This window comes from Panthera tigris, chromosome C1 (genome assembly GCF_018350195.1).
Source record: "Panthera tigris isolate Pti1 chromosome C1, P.tigris_Pti1_mat1.1, whole genome shotgun sequence".
NCBI classification, from domain to species: Eukaryota; Metazoa; Chordata; class Mammalia; order Carnivora; family Felidae; genus Panthera; species Panthera tigris.
In genome coordinates, this window is record NC_056667.1 from 117554204 (window position 1) to 117565096 (window position 10893).

Consider the following 10893-nt stretch of genomic DNA (forward strand, 5'->3'; position numbering starts at 1 on the left):
GCTCATCTCAGGGCCAGTGGGGGCAGGGAGGGGGATGGGGGGAGTCCACGGAGGTGGGGAGTGTGGTGCCACATGTGGCTAAAATCCCTCACCCACATGAATGGGAGGCTGGTGGTAACAACTTAAAATCTACATTCACCTGGGGTGCCTGGGTGGCTCAGTCAGTTAAGTGTCTGACTTCCACTCGCCTCAGGTCATGATCTCACGGTTTGTGAGTTTAAGCCCCGCATTGAGCTCTGTGCTGACAGCTCAGAGCCTGGAACCTGCTTTGGATTCTGTGTCTCCCTTTCTCTCTGCTCCTCCCCTGCTCACACTCTGTCGCTCTATCCTACAAAAATAAATACACATTCAAAAAAACCTTTTTTTTTAAATCTCCATCCACCTAACTGATTACAGGAACTATATTTTGCAAGGGATGTCGGTTCTGCAGAAATATATGTTTTGCCAGAAGGAACATAAACTGGGATTCTAAACTCCAGAAACACGGGCATTGTAAGGACTGTACAGTTTAGTCCTTCTGCTCTGATTTGAGATAAAAATTCTGCTTATGACTCTTGCTTACAATTTGTGCTCTCTCAGACTCGTGTGGGACACCCCCCGTCCCTTGCTGGTGCTGAAGGGTCCCTAGCAACAGCAGAAGGAAATACTGAGATTTAGCCAGCCAACCAGGCAGGAGCACAAAAAGAGGCTTCTAGTAATATGTATCAGGCACACCGTCCTTTTTAAAATCTCACGTCAGGGGCAAAGGTCAGCAATGGGGGAACTGAGAGAGGTTCCAGACAAAAGGAATATCACCAGTTCGGGCTCAAGTAAATGCTCCTGAATAACTCAGAACTACTTCAGGGAGGTGACAGAGTGCTCCCACCCGCCCCCCCCCCCCCCAATTATGAGCAGCAGGGTCTTGATGGGCATGTGATCTGTAGAGTCACAAGGGTTCCAGGTTCAGAAGAGCCCTGTCTTTGTCTCAAAACCCTTCATAAATGTAAACAAAAGGCCCCGTATTTTTCACTTTGCACTGGGCTGCACACATTGGGTAGACAGTCTTGAATACGAGACTGGCCAGCAAGGGGAGCCGAGTTATGCCTCCTCGCCCTGAGATCCATGGTGTCCCATAAAGAGCCCTATTCACCTTGTCCTGTGTCTTGCGGGCCCCGGAAGTGCCTTCTTGTTCTCCAGCTTACTGTTTCATACCTCCTCTGGGTCTTGTTTTCAATTTTTTGCTTTACGTCCCTGTGTGTTAATTTCCTACTGCCACTGTAACAAAAACTCGGCAGCTTAAACAACACAAATTTGTTATCGTCCAGTTCTGCAGGTTGGAAGCCCCATACGGGTCTCACCGGGTGAAGAGCAGGGTGTATTCTAGATACCATGAAGGGAGAACCCATTTCTTGCCTTTTCCAACTTCCCTAGGCCCCGTTTTGTTCTGGCTGATAGAGCCTCTCTCCATCTTCAAAACCAGCAAGGATGGGTAGAGTCCTTCCTTCATTGCTACACCCTGGCCTCCCTTCTCCACTTGCAAGGACTACTGGGATTCCAGTGGTTCCTCCTGCATAATCCCCCTATGTTAAGGTCAACTGATTGTGACCTTACTTCCCCTTTGCTAGGCAACCTAATGTACTCACGGTTCTGGGTGTTAGGATGCGGGCATGTTGTCACTATTCTGCCCACATCATTATCTTTATCCTTCTTTCTCTGGCCCGGGGTCCCAGTTTATCTTGTCCCTGGGCACGCTTTTTGCCCAGGGTGCTTTTTTTTTAAGAGCTCCTCATACTAGCCATAAAGAGAAACATGCAGTAAGGAAGGAGGAAAAGAAAGGTAGCATGGGGTGGGGGGAGGGATCGGTAAATATTCTGATGGCCTCTCGGTGATTTTACATTTTTGCAATTTGCAATTTTTTCACCACCTCCATTCTCTCTCTCTTTTTCGAAATGTTTACTTTTGGGGGGGTGGGAGGGGCAGAGAGAGAGGGAGACAGAGAATCCCAAGCAGACTCCGTGCTGAGGGCACCAAGCCTGATTCAGGGATTGAACCCACGAACCATGAGATCATGACCTGAGCCGAAGTCAGACGCTTAACCGACTGAGCCACCCAGGTGCCCCATGTCTCTTTCTCTTTTTTTTCAAGTAGGCTCCATGCCCAACGTGGGGCTTGAATTTACGACTCTGAGATTGGGATTTGCAGGCTCTGCAGACTGAGCCAGCCGGGTGCCCCGACCACCTCCATTCTCTTAAGCACTGCTGTACCTGACATATTGGAAGATCAGTGCAATTTTAAAGTCTGGGGAAAGAATCACTTTGAGAAAGTGGTAGGAATTCTATCCACTGAGCAGGCACAGTTAAGACCCTAGAAAAAGGCCTTTTAAAAGGAAGCTGTAGGAGACACCCCTGGATAACTGCATTTCCCTCGTTTCCCTCTCCCACTTCCGCATGTGAAATCTATGCTCTGGACCAGACAGAACGGTCCAAGACCCTTACGTTTCCCTGAAAAGTCTTTATTGCCTCCCTTCAAGGGCAGAGCCTCCCTTCCTTTTGGGGGAAGCGGGGCCTCCAGTGTAGGTGTGAATTTGCCCCCGTGTATTCCTTACACCGCATTCTTCCCCAGCTAGGTTTCGAGCGTTGCAAACAAGAACTCTTGGGCAGATTGCAGAAAGAGAATCCTGGCTTGGAAAGTGTTGCCAGCTGGTCTCGTACCCACATCTTTTCAGTAAATTTCTCTCAAGCATATGTACACATACAAATACGCCTTCTGTTGAAGGCAATGAAATAATCTTTCCCCATGGAGGCTGGAGAAAATATGCTGAACCATGAAACTGAAGCAATGCTTTTGGTCTGGGTATGTTTCTTCATGGAGCAGAGACTGTTGTCACCATCTCTGAGCTGTGCGGGACTTGGATATTCAGCAGGTTGGAGTGGCCCCCCGGAAGCATCATTCTGAGTGTGGAAGTTCCCCCCGGGACATGCTAATCTCGTTCTCTGCCCACCTTGGCTAAAATGACTCCACAGGCAGCCCCAGCACCTTCCCCTTTTACTACCTTCACAGAATAGACCAGTCTTGGAAATCACCTTACAGGTTTGTTTATGTGTGGTCTGTCTTCCCATAGCAACGTATGCACCACGATCTGTTTTGTTCGTGGATGAGTCCCCGGCACTGAGACTGAGATGCTCAGTCCCTACTGTCTTTGTTCTGGATCATCAGGGGCTTGTCCTGCCCACAGGGATAGTGCCTCCTAGTCCAGTAGGGTCACCCTACCCCTTTGGCCCTGGGCTGTGGCTTTTGACCTGCTTGCAAGTTTCTCCCTTTTGGGAATCTGACCTAAGACACAGGGAAAGTCTTTGCCAGTTAATTTTTTCTTTTTGACATTTATTTAGTTTTGACAGACAGAGAGAGAGCGCGAGTGGAGGAGGGGAAGAGAGAGAGAGGGAGACACAGAATCTGAAGGGGGTTCCAGGCTCTGAGCTTTCAGCAGAGAGCCCAATGCGGGGTTCAAACCCACCAACCATGAGATCGTCACCTGAGCCAAAGTCGGACGCTTAACCTACTGAGCCACCCAGGCGCCCCAAGGCTTTGCCAGTTAGAGGCCACCCCACAGAAGACCTAGGGCAAGCCTAAGTCACAGGGGAGCAGGCGAAGCTGGTGCCGCCAGGGGTGGGAGACAGCAAAGAGGAAGCCAAGAGTCTACCCCTCAAGGGTGTGCAGTCCAGGCCGAGATGACAAGCAACGAGCCCTTTGAACTCAGCTCAATGGGCCGTCTCAAAGGAGTTAGCTCTGCGCTGCTCTTTCGCTCTGGGGTAAGTCCAGGAAGGCTGCCGGAGGAGGGGCCCTTGAACAGAAATTGGAAGAGTGACTGGGAGTTTGCCTGGAGCAAGGGGATTAGTGTAAAGGGGTCTGGGTTCAAATCCTATCACTGCCACCGTGTGAGACCCTCACTCTTGGTTTCCTCCTCCATGGAAGAGTGAAAACTCCACACTTTAGGCTTGTAGAATTTACAACAATGGAGGGAAAGGGGACTGGCTCCTGGCCTCCCGGTGCAGGTTAGCTCTCATTCAAATGTCGGGAGGTACACACTCCTATCTTCTCTCTGCCCGCATTCACTCCCTATTACCTTCTCTGGGTTCAAACTTTCCTCCTGCCCGAAGCTGGCACCTTGGCTCTTGCCTGTGCCCACCTCGCAGTTAAATCCCCGGGGCCTCAGCCAGGGCCCTACCTGGACCCTCGTCCAGCACGACCCTTGACCAGCAGCCTGGGTTTGCCTTTATCACCTGGACCTGAATCTTAGCAGCTTGCAGTGACCCACCCAGCTGTTGGCACGGTTTGCTCAGCTCTGCCTGTCCCCTGGCTGCCCCAACCTTTGCCGCTGCACGTCCGAGCCCCTAAGCAGGCTGGGTCTGAGGAACAGGGTGGAGAAGCAGATTGAAGAAGTGAATGTTCAAGTGGCGTCCCGTGACAAAACACTCAGATGCCAGTTTTGCTCCTTTGGGGAAATCACCCACACTTTGTCCCCACCTTCCTTCTTCCCTGTATTTCTGTCAGGGCTCTGGAAGGAGGATGTGTGACCTCATGGCTCAGCAATGCTTTGAAGATGAGAAGCACTGAGCACTTTCCCAACAGCCCTCAATTTACTTTTTCAGCGTTCTCTCCGGGTTGTCGAGTCTTTGTAGTTATTTTTATAAATAGCAGTCGCTGGCTGCTTCCATTTTTACCCAGGGAAACTCCACCTCCAGCTGGAACTGACTACTGTCCTACAGCAGACCAGCGTCAGGGCTGGATTTGCCCCCGTGTCCCTTGCCAACCCCGCTTGCCTCTGCAGACCCCCTCTCGCTGTCTCTTGTGTGCTTCCAAAGTCACCTGTCTCCCGTTGCTGAGCTCTGGTCCATCCCAAGTACTCCCCTCTCCGCATGAAGCTCAAGTTCTCCAGTATGGCACCCAACACCCTCCATGATCTATCTGGTCGGCACATCCCGCAGCCTGGCCCCCACCATACCTTGGGCTCAAACATCCTCAGCTACCTGATGTTCACAAAAGCACCAGACTCAGTCATGCCTCCAGGCTAAGAGAGAAGCCGGTTCACAGAAAATAGAAACGGTCTGGGGGCGCCTGGGTGGCTCAGTCGGTTAAGCGTCCGGCTCTTGATCTCGGCTCAGGTCATGATCTCACGGTTTGTGGGATCGAGCCCCACATTGAGCTCTGTGCTCACAGCACGGAGCCCGCTTGGGATTCTCTCCCTCCGTTTCTCTGCCCCTCCCCCACTTGCTCTATCTCTCAAAAAAAGAAAAATTAAAAAAAAGAAAGAAAGAAAGAAAGAAAGAAAGAAAGAAACCATCTGGTGGCAGGCCTGCCCCAGCGTGGAAGGAGGGTGGGCTTCTTGATGGATCAGTGTGCATTTTTTGAATAAAATATTTAAACCCTACAAAAATATATGGGGGATAATATAATGAGCCATCTGGCTTATGAAATGAAATGCTACCTTTATGTCTAGGAACTTCTTTTTTTTTTCTTTCCAAATTTCCCCCCCAGAAAAAATCTCTATCTTCAATTTGGTGTCTGGTATTTCTAGGAAAATCTTCATGCTTTGGTCATATATGTGTGTGCTTTTAGACTTTATATAAATGTTAACTTATTACACATATCCTTACGAGATTTGCGTACCTACATTTTAGGCACATATCCAATTAACTACCTCTTGCTTTCTTGCTGATTCCAGTAGTATCTGTTCATCATGGTCTTTTTTTAACGTTTATCTATTTTTGAGAGAGAGAGAGAGCATGCCATACACATTTGGGAGTCCAATAAATCTGGTTCCCAAATCCAACTCAACTGCATGTTAGCAAATTAGTTCTCTGATCCTCAGATCCCTCATCTGTAAAATGAGGGCGAATATATCCATCTCGCAGTAGAGTGGTGAGGATTTAAAAAATTAAATGAGGGGCGCCTGGGTGGCTCAGTCGGTTGAGCGTCCGACTTCAACTCAGGTCACGATCTCACGGTCCGTGAGTTCGAGCCCCGCATCGGGCTCTGGGCTGACAGCTCAGAGCCTGGAGCCTGCTTCTGATTCTGTGTCTCCCTCTCTCTCTGCCCCTCCCCCGTTCATGCTCTGTCTCTCTCTGTCTCAAAAATAAATAAACGTTAAAAAAAAATTAAATGAGATATAATATTCTTCAGTGCCAAAATTGGGAAGCAGGTTGAGGGAAGGGGAAAGGCATGGAAATAAAATGGTCAGGGGATGTCAAGTGAGTAGCAGAGGAACCAGCTTGTTCTAGGACCTAGGCCACACCTGGAGCACAAACTGTGACTGCACTTTGATGACCGTTGGCCCATCACATAACTCAGAATAAGACCACTATTGGTTTTAAACATCATTGATAATCCAGATTCCTCACTGTCATCCTCCTTCTCAGTGAACACTCATTCTGTAGCCACCGTACAAAGGATGCCACTGGTGACCTCCCCGGTTTGACTGCGTGAGGCTTGATCTCTTTGCTACAAAATAATATTAATGTCTTACCTTTGCACGGGCTTTTCATATATTATGCACTTTATTCTCACAGCTGATCCACAAGGGAGTTTCTTTGTTAGCTTCTTCATTAGACCTGAGTTGTGTAGAGCAGCATGTACTTCTTATTTTTTTCTTAAGTTTATTTATTTGTTTTGAGAGAGAGAGAGCATGTGAGTGGGGGAGGGACAGAGAAAGAGAGGGAGAGAGAGAAAGAATCCCAAGTAGGCTCCACGCTGTCGGCACAGAGCCTGACGCGGGGCTCAAACTCATGAAACCGTGAGATCATGACCTGAGCCAAAACCAAGAGTCGGGCGCTTAACCGACTGAGCCCCCCAGGTGCCCTGCAAGGGTACACTTCTTTCTGATGGACCTGTGGTTGGCTGTAAGGTGTCTGGACCAGGCTGGACCCAGGTGTGGACTCTGGGCTCTGAACTCAGGGCTGATAACTGCTGGTCGGGTTGATGGGTGCTCCACATTTCTCTTCTCCTTGGGCCGGTGGGTATCCAGGGCCAGTTCTTCTTATGGCGAATGTCAGGAGCACAAGAGCATGAGCAAAAGTGTGTGATGCCTCTTAAGGGCTTGACTGGTGGCTGTCACTCTGTCACTGTTGTCTGCATCCCATTGGACAAACGAGTCTATGACTCTGTTGGTCAGCTTGGGCGACCATAACAAAATATCACAGATCGGTGGCTTACACAACAGAAATTTATCTTCTGGTAGTTCTGGAAGCTGGAAGTCCAAGATCAAAGTGTCAACAGCGTTGGTGTCTCCTGAGGCCCCTCCCTGGCTTGCAGATGGCCTCCTTTCCTCTGTGTCCTCACACGGTCTTTTCCTCTGTGCAGCTTTTCAATTAGTGCAGGAGGCTGCCCACAGGAAAAAAAAAAAAAAAAAAAAAAAGCCTATCCATATTTCAAATCCCAGGGGATGAGAAAATCTAAGGCTTGTTCAGGAGCATCAATATCCCCGGGATATGCGTGTTTCTGCCCAGAAGAGCTGCTTGCTTTCAGAAAGCTGCTGTTTCGTTCCACATTTTATTGACTGTCTGTGTGCCAGGTGCTTTATGAATATTACTCCATTGAACATTTGCAACCTCCCAGCACGAGGGCGTATTATTATCCTCACCTTACAGATGAGAAAACAGGGACTCGGATGAAGCCACGTACTTCACAGTTTGAACTCCATGGGGGCAGAAACATGAAATGGTTTTATTTTTTTCTCCAAATCTTTTAAAAGTTTCTATCAAACCTCCTTTCATAATCCTTGGTAAAATCTTGGGCTTGATCTCATATTCGTAGCTTTTTGGTTGCTTTCAGGTATTAAAAATATCCTCCTGTCCAGTCTAGTTCCAGTCTAGTTCCTTTTTAAAATCTTAAATAGTGAATCTGATGTAATGCTCGCTGCCTGCCCTTCTCCCAGGACCAGCCTGTCTGTTGCCAGGAGCCTGGGAGTGCAGGGGTTGGGAGTGGGGGGCTGCCCTTCATACCCCTCCTCAGTCCCCTGCCTTGAGGACTTGGAGAAGGGGTGGGGGCAAGGATAAGAGTCTTTTCGCTTCACTGGGCGCCAAGTGCAACCTCTTCTTTTGTGGGTTTTGTGGGTTCTCTATTGCTGTTTTCAGGATGGCGGTGTCCAAAACCCATCTCTCAAGAGGAATAACTGTGGGCCCCTCCTTCTGCCTCTCCTCAGCTCGCTGACAGCCGAGTCCCTTTGCCTGGGGTTGGCTTTCTTAGGGGGAAGTGCTGGTGGGACAGCCCAAGGAACCCACTGCCCCACAAAACTCATGGGCCCCACTTGGGCACACAAGCCACTGTGGCCTCTCCATCTTGTCCCAAAGCCTCTCTCGCACCCAAGAATATGCTTCTCGTGGGCAGCCCCAATCTCAAAGGGTAATTCTCTCGCAGTGCCTCCCTTGATTAATGAGGGGAGAGCCGAAACATTCCCCAGCACGGTGCTGCCTGCGACTTGAACCCTGTCTTCCATTTACACGGTCTGAGGTGGTGGGAAGGCTCAGGGGTGGCTGGGGCTGGCAGGGCCGAGTTGTGACGTTTAATCCTGCTAAGTGTAGTATATTTAGTTTTATTGCAGTGATATTCACATAACGTAACATTGACCATTTTACAAGTGACCAGTACACTCACCACGTTGTGCAACCACCGTATTGATCTGGTTTCCAAACATTTTCACCACCCCAAAATAAAGCCCCATGCCCACTAGCTACTCCCCATTCCTTGTTCTCACCACCTGCCCCCTCCCCCCCAACAATCACCAATCTGCCTCTCTCTCCATGAGTTTACAGGTATAGTATATTTTGACATTTTCTTTTGGGGACCGCTTTCCCTAAGATTAGCTGGCTGACTGTATTAGCCATTAATTACCAATTACCAGCACCCAGTGGATCAAACACTCCCTGAAAATTCAAAGGGATTGCGGTATGGGGTGGGATTTTTAGCCGACCATTTGCTTTCAAAAATGGCCATTTCTAAATGGCCACAACTACACTCACCTCAAGTAGTTAAAAATCAGATCCAGAGCTGTGATAGATGTTAGGCAACAGCCATTTAGCGAGCATTTTCTATGTTGTTGTTTTTTTTTTAATGTTTATTTAATTTGTGAGAGAGAGAGAGACAGAGCATGAGCAGGGGAGGGGAAGAGTGAGAGGGAGACACAGAATCCGAAGCAGGCTCCAGGCTCCTAGCCCTCTGCACAGAGCCCGGCATGGGGCTTAAACCCACAAACCTCGAGATCATGACCTGAGCCGAAGTCGGGCACTTAACTGACTGAGCCACCCAGGTGCCCGGCAATTTCTGTGTTTTATACACAGTGTTAGATACCATAGGAAAATGGAAAGGCAAGGTGTATGGGCCAGTGGAAAATCCACCACCAGTGGATGCCTGTCTGCTAAGTTGCTGTATGTCCTCGCATAAGTTATTTAGCTTCCCTGGGCCTCAGTTTCCTCATCTGTGAAATGGGTGGTGACATGCTACTTATGCAACTTGTAAAGCTATAAAAAAAAGAAAAACCAAGACTCAGATGAGGTGACCTCTAAGATCCCTGTGTAGTTGAAAGTCATTAAGAGCTTAGGTATTGCCTCCATGTGGCTTTACACGCTGTTAGGGAAACTAAACAAACAAACGTAGAAACCATTAAGAAGAGTTAAGTACCAAGCTGAGTCATAGTGACTCCGAGTCTGGGGTGGTCCAGAGGAGGGAAGAGAGGGTCTGTGCCTGGAAGAGAAGAGGCGTGGACCAACGCTGAAGAAGCAGTTTGTGTAGGGGGCTCTGTGAAAGTGGGCACAAGCCAGCTGGGAGGGACTCAGTGCAGCCGTGGCTAGCCATCATGAGTGTGTGTGTGTGTGTGCATGCGTGTGTGCACTGTGAGCGATCATGCACACTCATATGAGACACTTTGTGTGAGGACTGTTCAAGATGACAAGGCACTCAGAGGGGCGCCCGGGTGGCTCAGTCTGTTAAGCGTCCGACTCGGCTCAGGTCATGGTCTTGCGGTCCGTGAGTTTGAGCCCCGCCTCGGGCTCTGTGCTGACAGCTCAGAGCCTGAAGCCTGCTTTGGATCCTGTGTCTCCCTCTCTCTCTGTCCCTCCCCCACTCATGCTCTGTATCTCTCTCTCTCTCTCCCTCAAGAATAAATACACATCAAAAATTAAATAAATAAATAAAAAATGAGACACTCAGAAAAAAAGAAGACCCCTGGGAAACATGCCTACCAAATGCCACATGTGGAGCTTGTTTAAATCCTAATTCGAACAAACCAACTGTAAAACAGACATCTTTGGAACAACTGGGAAAATTTGAATATGAATTGGGTGTTAGATGACCATAAGGAACTTTTGCTCATTTTGTTAGGTATGTTAATGTGTGCACACAGGTGGGAACAACTTCAATATGCTTGTTATGCCCCCAATTTTTTTTTTGAGACACATACTGAGATCTTTCAGCAACATCAAGATGTCTGGGAGGTTTTCTTCCCCCCCAGAAAAATAAAAATAGGTGAGGTAAGTATGGCAGAATGGTAACCATTGTGAAATGTAAGTGATGGGTGTTGGTAGTTTACCGTATAGCTTCTATAAGCTGTGCTCTAACCAGGAGGCAAACAGCACCTGAGCGTGTAAAGCACAGAGGCTTGAGGCGGACTATTGGTTCCACAGGAGATGGGAGGCTGGGGAGCCCAGCTGACAACCCGGAGATTAGTGTCAGCCACCGCCAGCCTGCGTTGGAGGGGCAATCACCAGAGCCACTTAGCACACACACACACACAAAAGAGTGGGGTCACTTAGCAAAGTAGAAACAACAGCCTGCCTTTAGTGGGGTAGTGGGGAGAGGGCACTGGAGCCCCGGGGGAGCCTTACCCGCTGTGGGGACACTCTCGGAGGTAGAAAGAGAGAGGAA

At 49.0% G+C, this 10893-nt stretch overlaps 1 long non-coding RNA gene across 1 annotated transcript; it reads left to right on the top strand.

Moving 5' to 3' along the window:
* The first annotated feature begins 1675 nt into the window (after positions 1–1675).
* LOC122241309 lies at positions 1676–3066 on the top strand. Its single transcript, XR_006221373.1, has 2 exons — positions 1676–1815; positions 2602–3066. It is a non-coding gene; the product is annotated as an uncharacterized LOC122241309 (long non-coding RNA).
* The last annotated feature ends 7827 nt before the right edge of the window (positions 3067–10893 follow it).